General features: G+C 44.9%; 1 long non-coding RNA gene across 1 annotated transcript in view; it reads left to right on the top strand.

The window, feature by feature from the left end:
• Nucleotides 1–1,412, top strand: part of LOC132155193 (uncharacterized) — a 530,067-nt gene extending 528,655 nt beyond the window's left edge. The window contains exon 4 of the long non-coding RNA XR_009437228.1: nt 1,137–1,412. This is a non-coding gene — a long non-coding RNA (uncharacterized LOC132155193). The remainder of the gene's footprint in view (nt 1–1,136) is intronic.
• Nucleotides 1,413–12,478: the final 11,066 nt, after the last annotated feature.

Raw genomic sequence — 12,478 nt, 5'->3', positions numbered from 1 at the left:
GCATATCAGCGGGACAAGCCATTCTGAAGCTGCTGGCATCGCCGCCTTCCACTGCCGTTCCTGCTGCGCTGTCCGGCGCCTATATCCTTTGTATCCTTATATATCCAACTGTTCTTTATGTGTGTGTGTGTTCGCCCTGCGACACACACTCGTAAAAGAGCTCGCGTCTTTTTTAAGATGCATTCCTGCGGCTCGTCAGAACCCCACTCAGCGAGGGAGACCGGTACGTCATCTGTGTCTCCTGCCTGGGTGAAGATCATGCAGTGCTCGCGCTCGCTGATGGCGGATGCCCTCACTGCGAGCTGTTGCCATGGTGACTCTGAGGACTCGCCTGGCCTTTTTCTCTGAGCCTGCATTCTCCGCTGCGCTGAGGCGCCGTAAAAGCGTCGCTTCCAGCGGATTCCGGAACAGCTGTTTGTCTCGTTCGGTGGACGTTCCAAGGGAATGTTCCAAGGGAATGTTTCGAGACAGACTCTATCCAGATGGATAGTTGACGCCATAGCGTTAGCTTACGCTTCCAGGGGCCTTCAGTGCCCGTTGGGCATCAGAGCACACTCCACAAGAGGCGTCGCCTCGTCGTGGGCGTGGTCTACTGGGATCTCCTTGCAGGATATATGTATATGCTAAGACGCAGTACTCGTTCGCTCTTCTAGAGAGAACCGAGGTTACGTTTAGTAACCGAGTACGATTTTAAAATATTGCTTATTACTTATAAAGCCCTGAATGGTTTTGCACCTCAGTATTTGGATGAGCTCCTTTTACATTATAATCCTCTACGTCCGCTACGTTCTCAAAACTCAGGCAATTTGATAATACCTAGAATATCAAAATCAACTGCGGGCGGCAGATCCTTTTCCTATTTGGGGCCTAAACTCTGGAATAACCTACCTAACATTGTTCGGGAGGCAGACATACTCTTGCAGTTTCAATCTAGATTAAAGACCCATCTCTTTAACCTGGCATACACATAACGTACTAAGATGCTTTTAATATCCAAATCCGTTAAAGGATTTTTAGGCTGCATTAATTAGGTAAACCGGAACCGGAAACACTTCCCATAACACCCTATGTACTTGCTACATCATTAGAAGAATGGCATCTACGCTAATATTTGTCTGTTTCTCTCTTGTTCCGAGGTCACCGTGGCCACCAGATCCAGTCTGTGTCCAGATCAGAGGGTCACTGCAGTCACCCGGATCCAGTACGTATCCAGACCAGATGGTGGATCAGCACCTAGAAAGGACCTCTACATCCCTGAAAGACAGCGGAGACCAGGACAACTAGAGCCCCAGATACAGATCCCCTGTAAAAACCTTGTCTCAGAGGACCACCAGGACAAGACCACAGGAAACAGATGATTCTTCTGCACAATCTGACTTTGCTGCAGCCTGGAATTGAACTACTGGTTTCGTCTGGTCAGAGGAGAACTGGCCCCCCAACTGAGCCTGGTTTCTCCCAAGGTTTTTTTCTCCATTCTGTCACTGATGGAGTTTCGGTTCCTTGCCGCTGTCGCCTCTGGCTTGCTTAGTTGGGGACACTTCATCTACAGCAATATCGTTGACTTGATTGCAAATAAATGCACAGACACTATTTAACTGAACAGAGATGACATAACTGAATCCAATGATTAACTGCCTTTAACAATCATTTTTGCATTATTGACACTGTTTTCCTAATGAATGTTGTTCAGTTGCTTTGACGCAATGTATTTTGTTTAAAGCGCTATATAAATAAAGGTGACTTTGCCTTTGACGAGTCCCTGGCAAACTGCCGGAGCATTGGTAAGGCCAAACGGAAGAACCAAGTACTCATAGTGTCCCAATCGGGTGTTAAGCTCCGTTTTCCACTCATCCCCCTCCCGAATGCGCACCAAATGGTAGGCATTGCGGAGGTCTAACTTGGTGAAGACCCAAGCTCCCTGCAACAATTCAAAAGCAGAAGACATTAAAGGTAGGGGGTACCTGTTCTTTGTAGTAATGTCATTCAAACCTCTGTAATCAATACAGGGGTGCAGGGAGCCATCCTTCTTCTAAACAAAGATAAACCCCGCACCGGCGGGAGAGGAGGAATGGCGGATGAGCCCAGCCTGAAGTGACTCATGTATATACTTGTCCATGGCCTCTCTTTCAGGACCTGAAAGGGAATATTGGTGACCCTTAGGCAGAGAAGAGCCCGGGAGAAGGTCAATGGCACAGTCCATTGATCCCGCACAGTCGTAAGGGCGATGCAGATTTAGCGAGGTAGCCCGGGCCTTATTAAAGACCACTCGAAGATCATGGTACTCCGCCGGGACACGTGACAAGACTGACTCCAGGTTAAAACTGAATTAATAACCCAGTCAATGTGTGGGTTGTGCTTATGTTACCACGGGTGTCCCAGTATTAGTGGAGCCCTCGGGGAATCGATAATATACAGTTCAATCTGCTCACAATGGTTGCCAGCGATGTGAAGGCTAACACTGGATGTGACATGGGTGATGGTGGTAAGGGGACTGACTGCTAATGACCATGCCGATACGGGACTAGCCAGAGGAATAAGCAGAATGTTCCAACTGTGAGCGGCTGCAGCATTCAGGAAGTTCCCTTCAGCCCATTAATCCACAAGGGTGAGACCAGTGTATGAATTACTCTGAAAGGAGAGTTGAAACGGCAGCAGAGTGCGTGCCACTGGAGTGCTTGAACTGTGAAAAGTGCCCACCAGTACTCTCCGCCTCACTGGTGGGCCCTGGCTTTTAACAGGCACTGAAGGGCGAAGTGGCCTCCCTTGCCACAATATAGACACACCCCCAAAGACAGACGCTCCTGCTTCTGTTGCGGCGTAAGCCGGAGACGACCCAGTTGCATGGATTCCTTCTCCGAGAGCTGAAGGCTGGTTGCACTGGCCGAAAATGGCTCCAGGTGGCGCCAAGGAGTGGGAGTTTGCCGATTTTTGCAGCGGCGGCTGAGACGGCCCTCAACACGGAGTGTGAGATTTATCATGTTATCCAGCTCCCGCGGAAGCTCTATGGTCGCAAGTTCGACGACAATGGCAAAGGCAATTGACAATGGCACTCTCATTCCAGCCACACGCCGCGGCTAATGTCTGCTAGGCCTCTTCATTGGCGTAACGTTGGGGCTGCAGAGAAAACACCAGCGAACACTAGGAGAGAAAGGCTTGACAGGCATTTGGATCGCCATCGTAAACCAGCAGATTGTTGGCATTAGGTTCGGAATCCTGGGACATACCAGTGCGAAGGCGGAAGCCCAGCTTGTCGCCTCTTGCTGAAGGGTCTCCACCCATGTGAGGAGCTCAGTGACTCGAGAATTAAGAGTGTCCACATCCTGCACGGTGGTGTTGAGCTGTCTGACATGCTGACCTAATAAAACTCCCTGCTGTACGAGAGTCGAGCGAAGTGGATCAGATCCCGCTGAATCCATGTTCTGGCCAGACTGTTCTGTCAGGGGAAACAGGCTGGATTGAGTAGCAGATTACACTGAGCTTTTATTAAAGCAAAAGAGACAGAGCAAGTGAATGATTGTTCCACAGTCATCTTGCATGGATGAGGAATGCCATCACCCGAGCGAGAGATGAAGAGGACAGCGGGTCGGACCGCTACACCAAACGACAGCTTGCTCGACAGCCGAGATCAGGGAGATGAGAGCTGGATGACTTCTATGAACACTGCGTTCATGAGACAGGAGGCAAAGAATAACAGCTAAAAGAACTGGAGCCTGATGACAAGACACAACACGACGAGGTGAGTAGACTGACCAACTCGGAGATCGGAGCTTATTGGTACGAGTAACAACAGTCTGACAACGGACAGAGAAACACAGAGAACTATAAAGGGAAGATATTAGAAGAAACAGGGACCAGGTGGCAAACACTCTAGGTAACAAGCGGAGAAACAAGGGGGGCGGGGGAATCAAACAGACACACGCGGCGAGATGTCAAACCATCCAAACACACAACACACACCAAAACACTCAACCACAACCCCAAAAAGCAGGTGATTAGCCCAGAGACCCGACAATATTCCCATAATTCAAATCAAAACAGAATATATCAGCCAGCAACAAACAGATTACATACCAGATTATGCTTCAGGCCAGAGTTCAGAGGTTTTAGAATAATAATTTGACATTATATGAAAGTATAAACATCAAAAATATTTGCTATATTTGACACAAACTGACAGAGATGTAGAAATGGTAAACTAAATATATATATATATATATATATATATATATATATATATATATATATATATACACACACACACACACACACAATCACACATTTTTTTTTTCTGTTGTTTTGTGGTCTCAGAATCCATTCCATCACCTGCTGGGACTCTTACACCTGGATGCTCCGTGAATCTGGATTCATTTTCTGTTCAATGCACCATATTCTCTCAGCATGCTGAACATTAACCTGCACATTGCATTTTCTGTTCTTCTTTTTCATTTGTTATAAATAGCTAGATTAATGTGGAACAGTAGCTGTCCGTGTCCATTTTAAGGCTCACAACTTGTGGTCATTTAAAAAAATCAGATCTCCAGTCGCTGTTTAATTGTCACGCAGCATTTTGTTGAAGGACTCAGTGACACTGTGACTCTGCTGTTCTGGCCTTTATTGTTCATTTGCATATAAACAGAATTCTAAGAGCTATCGATGCATCGGGAGACATGCTGTCCATTGTAATTCATGACCGATTTCCTGAAAACACCATTTCTATTCCTATTCCTCTATTGGATACTCATTGACTTTCATAAAGGCTATGCAATATAGAAGGATCAAAACAGTTGATCCCTCACAAAATGATAACTGTGTGTTGGGGGAAAAAAGACGTGTGAGTGCATGCTGATATGGAACTGAAAAAATGGATGAATGTGTGTGTAGGTGTTTGTGCGCACCCAAAAAATATTTTCGAAAGAATTATTGATTTACTCAGTTGCATTTTAAATGGAAATTAAGTTTTAACATGTCAGCAATCAATCTTTTTTTTCCTTTTTTTTTTTTGCCTATCAGCCTAAAAGGGATTATTTTGTGACAACAGGTTGAATTTTATCTCACTTGTTACACCAAATAAAAAATAAATAAATAAAAAATACATTGTCCTCATGTGCAGCTTGGCATATCCAACATTTTTCTGAGCAACTAGTGAATGTCGTGAAGTGTATTTCTTTATTGCCCTTTCTCTCTCTCATTTTGGATTGATTTAAAATGGACATGATATAATAATAAAAAAAGCTTTACATTTAACCTCAATATTTTACTTTATTTACAAAACAAAACCTTTTCTGATTTTTTATTTCGTTTGTTTTTTTTGTATAATAACTTTTAAATTAATCTTCTAATTATTCAAGCATTGTTTTTAATTCTCAAGACAATAACAAAAAAAAACTTAATATATTAACTTCTGTAAACCTGATCTTAAGATTTTAAAGATGAGATAAAAACATCTAAAACAAATGGATGTAACGGCCCATACAGTATAGTTTTAATTTAATTTTACTGTATTAATATTGTAGTTTTTATTCTTTATCTATTATTGTCGTACCTCTGTATTTTTAAACAAAATGCAGCATTACAAAACAATAAAGAAATAAAACGGTGGGTGTTGCCATAATGACTCGCTACTTCCGTTGTGATATTTTGTACAGAATTAAAAGGGGACAGCCTACAGTATGTCCATCATTATTCAGTAAACCTCCAAACATGTAAAACCACTACACTCATTCAGTTTACTACTTGCAAGAAAATAGCAAGATGACACTGATAAATGAAATCAGACTGCATGTCCTTCAGGGACCTTGATGGGACATTGGTCTGTTTAACAACAAAAAGGTGCTGTTATGCAAGCTTTTAGGGGGCTGAAATATGGAGATTGTTTTCATTAGCACCAACATCATCAACTATAAACTGAAGAAGCTTTTGTGCCTTTATTAAACTGAAAAAGCAAGCCTTTGTTTCACACACATCCTATCGGCAGAGGTAGGAAACTGTCAATAGGTGCCAGCAATGATGAACATTTATTACCGTAATGTGTGATTTATTTCACCAGTAAATTATTCATTACTTGATAGCAAAATTGGCCATTCCATCTGAGTGTAAAACAGAAACCTGAAGATAAGGAAACCTCCAGTATAGCCTTTCTTATATCCATTATGAGACAGATGGCATTTTACTGTTGTAGTACACAACAAAAGCTGCTTGCAGATAAGTAGAGGTTGTCAGTGTGTTTTCACGCAAGAGTAAGATATATCCACCTCATCTACCTCCACTGCATTATTAACAGCCCCACTCATGAGCATGTGTGGCACAGAACTGAAAAGCACTTGACCTGACCCGACTCTGGAAGAGCAACAGGAACCTGACCCGACTCTGGGAGAGCAACAGGGACCTGACTTGACTTGACTTGACCCTGGAGGAGCAAGAGGACCTGACTTGACTCTGGAAGAGCAACGGGGACCTGACTTGACCCTGGAAGAGCAACGGGGACCTGACTTGACCCTGGAAGAGCAACGAGGACCTGACTTGACCCTGGAAGAGCAACGGGGACCTGGCTTGACCCTGGTGGCCATCTTGTGCAATGGCTCAGCTGTTGCAGCCTTTTTCACCGTGGCTATTCCGGCCGCAGCGGCCTCCCCTAGCGGCGCAGACCGCCTGTTGTAAATCAATACATTCTTCAGGTGAAGACGCTAATGCAGGTTTCGCGGCTAAAGTTGTTAAATGACGTCACAACGTAATTCTGTCGGATGACGATGCCATTTAACCACGAAGCCAAGGCATTTTTTCAAGGCAAGCCATCCACAACGAAATGTCTGAAGACATTACATTTGCCTTACCATGCATGTTTAAACCTCACTGAGATGATACAGACATAAGTTGCGTGCAATTATTCTGGCAGGATCTATTTATTTAGGTAAGGCAAGTTCATTTATATAGCACATTTCGTACACAATGGTAATTTAAAGTGCGTGTGTGCTATATTTGTGTGTGTGTGCTGTGCTCACGTCTCATATGAGTAACTTTATGTGCGTAGATAGTTCATATACATGTATGTGTGACTAGTACTTAGTACATATGCAAGCGTGTTTCATATGTGTGCGTGAATGAAGTTTGATTTAAGCCCTAAACGGCGCTGGCCGGGAAGCCGGTCGCGTTCATTCACAACTTGCGCCATGATGTCAGTTTGTAATGATATGCTAAAGCGTTACCTGCGGTGTCAACCCCCCTCCTTCCTGCAACCAATCAACGTGCCCCTCATTTGCATTATTATAATGACCGTCCACGACAGCCAAAATATCGCATCAGATCTCGCGAGACAATAATGCCTACAGAGATAAGGGTCTGAGGAGCTCTGTGTTTATTTTTTTTTCAATTTTCATTTTTAGAAGGGCCTGAAAGACTATAATACAGCAGTAGGTATCCAAGGTAATATGAGGGTATGACTCCTTTAAGACCTATTAGCGGTCAGACCAATTCCTTATCAAAGAAGCTCACCGAACCCTCTACCTATATCTCCCCACTGCCGCAGCAGTGTCTGCTCCCGCAGGAGACTCTATCTATATTTCTCCACTGCCGCAGCAGTGTCTGCTCCCGCAGGAGCCTCTATCTATATTTCTCCACCGCCGCAGCAGTGTCTGCTCCCGCAGGAGCCTCTATCTATATTTCTCCACCGCCGCAGCAGCGTCTGCTCCTGCAGGAGCCTCTATCTATATTTCTCCACCGCCGCAGCAGCGTCTGCTCCCGCAGGAGCCTCTATCTATATTTCTCCACCGCCGCAGCAGCGTCTGCTCCCGCAGGAGCCTCTATCTATATTTCTCCACCGCCGCAGCAGCGTCTGCTCCCGCAGGAGCCTCTATCTATATTTCTCCACCGCCGCAGCAGCGTCTGCTCCCGCAGGAGCCTCTATCTATATTTCTCCACCGCCGCAGCAGCGTCTGCTCCCGCGGGAGCCTCTATCTATATTTATCCACTGCCGCAACAGCGTCTGCTCCCGCGGGAGCCTCTATCTATATTTATCCACCGCCGCAGCAGCGTTTGTATCTCTTTTCTGTATTTTCCCTACTGCTGTAGCAGTTCTCGCTCCCGCAGGAGCCTTAAATAAAAAAATAAAATAAAATAAAACATTAATAATAATAATAAAATAAATAATAATAAAGAAAAATAAAGAAAAAAAAATAATAATTAATCATACTGTTCCATAGAACAAACTCAACGTAACGCATCTCTAACAACCTAACGCACATGCTAATCATATCAATAGCCTTCAAGGGCCCAAACGTTCCCGACAATAGTTTCTACAAGTCACTGAACAAACTAGTCCTCGTTTTGTATAAACATTTAATTCAAATGTACACCATCTTTAATATTGGACAATTGTTTACAACAGGCATGCTACAGCAATCATAAGTCGTGACCTCAAATGCTGCTATACGTTTCAGCTATTCACCGAAAATAATCTGTTCAGATTTCCCCTAAAGGGTGGCGCAAAAAAAAAAAAGAAAAGCTGCTCATGAACCCTTTTGAAGCCCCGCCTTCTCATTTTCTCATTAGCCCACTGGAGTGGTTAATCTGAAAATTCTAAACCAAGAATTTGAAAACTCTTAATCAATCCGTCAACTCAATATAATTTGCAGTTTAAAAGCATAATCACCTCGATGGCTCTTGATGAATTCTCTCTCACAACCGTAGAACAATGATCACGCAATCAATATGGAGAGAGAAGAAGAAGAAGAAAAAATTTTTTTTTTATAATAATTCTTAAGCTCTCGGCTGGGAAAGGATGACATCACCTCTGCTTTAAGCTATGCCCATGCATCCAGATTCATGGCACTTATTCGAGGTACACTGACAGGACAGGGAATTTCATTTCGTCGTACGCTTAACTTCGAATGCAAGCCGATCAAAGATTTTCCGACATTATCAGAAGCAGCGTATTGGATTTGCTAAACCACTATGCAAGTAACCCTCATAGCATCCCCTTTAGACAACTCAAATTGCTCTGAGTATTGAACTCTCCGCCAGGTGCTGTAAGCGCCCCCAGTAAAAAATAAATAAATAAATAAAACTAACAATAATAATAATTAAAAAAAAAAAAATATATATATATATATATATATATATATATATATATTTAAAATAATAATAATAATTACCGGCAAGGCTCACCCATCCAATACAGTGACAATTGAATTCCCGTCAGATTGCCTCCCGGTTGAGCAAACCTTGCCTTTTCCGACAAACTACCGGAGCAGTTACACGTCTGATGCTGCGAGTATTTAAATCCCGTCAGATACCGCAAGAGCTGTCCCGGTCGAGTGGATGTTTCCCTCCAACTAACGGCATTGCTTACACGTCCGTGCGCGAATATTGAACTCTCGTCACATTGATCTCCCACCGAATGCAAATAACCTCCCGGCTAGACTAACTTACCTTTTCCATTCCTCGGCCAGCGAGGCTTACCCATTCGATGCGTGTGCTCCCATCAGATGCCGGCGAGAGCCTTCTTGCCAAACTACCTTTCCTTTCTCCTTACAGCCGCAAGCTGTCATTTCCACCATGCACTATCCAGATCCCGCAGGAGGCCGGCGAAAACCTCCTTTTCCATTTCTCCGGCCTGCGATACTGACCCAGCCGATACAGCAAGCACGAAGTCCCTGTTGGATGCTGGTGAGAGCCTCCTGACCACACAACTTTACCTTTCCGTCTTTCATCCGGAGAGGCTTACCCGTTCAATGCCGTGAGTACAAGCTCACGTCGGACGTCGGTGAGAGTCTCCCGGCTAGACAAACTTACCTTTTCCTTTTCTACGGTCAGAGAGGCTTACCCGTTCGATTGCGTGTGCTCCCGTTGAACGTCGGCGAGAGCCTCCTGGCCAGACAACCTTATTTTCCAATCTATGGTCAGAGAGACTTACCCGTTCGATCGTGTTTGCTCCCATAGGACGTCTGCGAGAGTCTCCCGGCCACATGACTTTACCTTTCCATTTGACGATAGGCGAGGCTTAACCGTCCGACGCCTATCTCAATCTCCCGTCAAATACTGTCAAAAAAATAAAATAAAATAAAAATACCTCCCACTACCCTCACATTATTTCCCCCCGCCTGGCGAGGCTTACCCGTTCAATGTTCTAAGTTGATACCCCATCGAATGCAGCGAGAGCCTCCCAGCACGGGTTTTCTTTTCCTCTCCCCGTTTGATGAGGCTTAGCCGTCTGATGCGTGTGCTCCCGTCAGACGTCAGCGAGAGTTCTCCCGGTCAGGTTCCATACTTGCTGGCCGCAAGCGAGTCTCATCCATGTGATGTCGTGAGTATCGACCTCCCCTCGGATGTCGCAAGAGTCTCCTTGTCAGTCAGCCCAAAAACCTTTTTTGGGCTGTCCATCATCCTGAGTCTTAATCTCCAGTCAGAGGCTTCATGGGCTCTCTCGGTCAGCCATTTGCCATTCGGCCTCTGAATAGCAGGGGCTTATCAGCCAGTAGGGCCCGTACGCCGACACCGTGACCTATTCCAGTCTAGGCAACTCGGGCCCTCCCGGTCGGGCTATACAACCACGCCGCTCCTCCTCATCGGCCGGTAGGACTCACCGCTCCAACGCTGTGAGCCCCCATTGAGCATCGGCTCGAGCCCTACTGACCAGGTGCCTCTAACCACATAGTCCAGTACCTGTAGCCGGTAGGGCCTACCTTCCCAATGCTTAAGTCGCTCCCATTGGAGTACGTAGGCTCTTCCGGCCCGCCAACGAGATGACTTCTCAGAAAATAAAATCAGCCCCCGCCAGTACTCAATGCTATTTTGGGGGCGTCCTTAATCTGGCGGCTGTCCTCTTGTCCATTTGCTTTTTGGGGGGTACTTTAGGTTCGGGCCATTCCCGAGCTCGGAGCCCTTCCCCGGACAGCATGCCAAATACGCATACCATACCTCAGCTAATTATATGAAGCGTGAACTCGTGAAATGATGTTCTCGTTAACAAGGTTCGGGAAGAGCGCGTCAGATACTTAGCCTAATCAACACAGGTGGACCACAATCTAGTAATCAATCCCACAGTATAAATATCACTGACTTACCTCTATCCATTGACGGTTAATCAGCATCCCTCCACCACTCCATCTCCTCACTTCGAGTTCACTTTATAATTAAACGGGGAAGGGGGGGTACTCTAGGTTCGGGCCATTCCCGAGCTCGGAGCCCTTCCCCGGACAGCACGCCAGATACGCATACCATACCTCAGCTAATTATATGTAAGCGTGAACTCATGAAATGATGTTCTCGTTAACAAGGTTCAGGAGGAGCGCATCAGATACTTAGCCTAATCAACACAGGTGGACCACAATCTAGTAATCAATCCCACAGTATAAATATCACTGACTTACCTCTATCCATTGACGGTTAATCAGCGTCCCTCAACCACCACATCTCCTCACTTCGAGTTCATTTTATAATTAGACGGGGAAGGGGGGGTACTCTAGGTTCGGGGCATTCCCGAGCTCGGAGCCCTTCCCCGGACAGCACGCCAGATACGCATACCATACCTCAGCTAATTATATGTAAGCGTGAACTCGTGAATTAAACGACGTGGCGCCGGACAGAAGCTAGCAAACACACTTGCGCTACGCCTTGCGTCGCATTGCGCCGGGTGTATTATAGGGCCCCTTATGCTTTCATGGTAACAAAGTTGTTGCGTTTGATATTTACATAGAACTTATCACAGAAAAGTTTTTTTTTTTTTTGTAGTCTTAATTACAGGAGGTAATTCTGACTTTGCTACAACAATCTGGAGCTTTTGATTCAGCTACTGTAAATATGTTTTGTCATTAGTTTAAGTATTTGCTATTGAATGTTCAAATGCTGAGTTTTGCACATCGCGGGAGAGAGAGACAGGGTCACACAGTGGAGTCAGCTGCTTTAACCGTCCGTGGCTTGTGTAATGCAAACTTAATGAGCTTCATCACTTTGTCTGTTACACCACTCTGTTCCCCTTTTGTGCTTGAACTGATGGAAAACTATGGACATTATTAACTATCTTTACATTTATTTTGAAGTGTACAGTACAGCAAATCACAATACGGGTCAGTTAGCCAATCAGAGCAGACTGCGCTTGTCAGAAGTAGGGACTTAGACATAGAGGACCTACAATAATGAAAAATAATTTGTTTTTTTTTACATTAGAACATATCAACATATTTTGTTACACCAAATTCACAAATAATTATCTTTAAAAAAGGACAGCCGGACACAAGTCCTGGTGAGGATGTGGAAGTTTCTACCTCCCTGGCACGCAATCAACAGGTAGGGTTGCCAACCATTCCATATAAAAATGAATCATCCCGTATTTAAGGCATTAAAGAAGCGTTACTCAATTCACATGACTTCACTGTACACGTTTTCATTTCTGCAAATCAGTTTGGGTGAATGCAAACAATGTTATTATTGATCATGAGCACAAGACCCAGCTAGGCAAGAAAACATACAATCGACCTGAGGGAAG

Source organism: Carassius carassius, chromosome 12, assembly GCF_963082965.1.
Source record: "Carassius carassius chromosome 12, fCarCar2.1, whole genome shotgun sequence".
NCBI classification, from domain to species: Eukaryota; Metazoa; Chordata; class Actinopteri; order Cypriniformes; family Cyprinidae; genus Carassius; species Carassius carassius.
The sequence above is the reverse complement of the archived record's forward strand: the minus strand, read 5'-3'. Positions and strand labels throughout refer to the sequence as shown.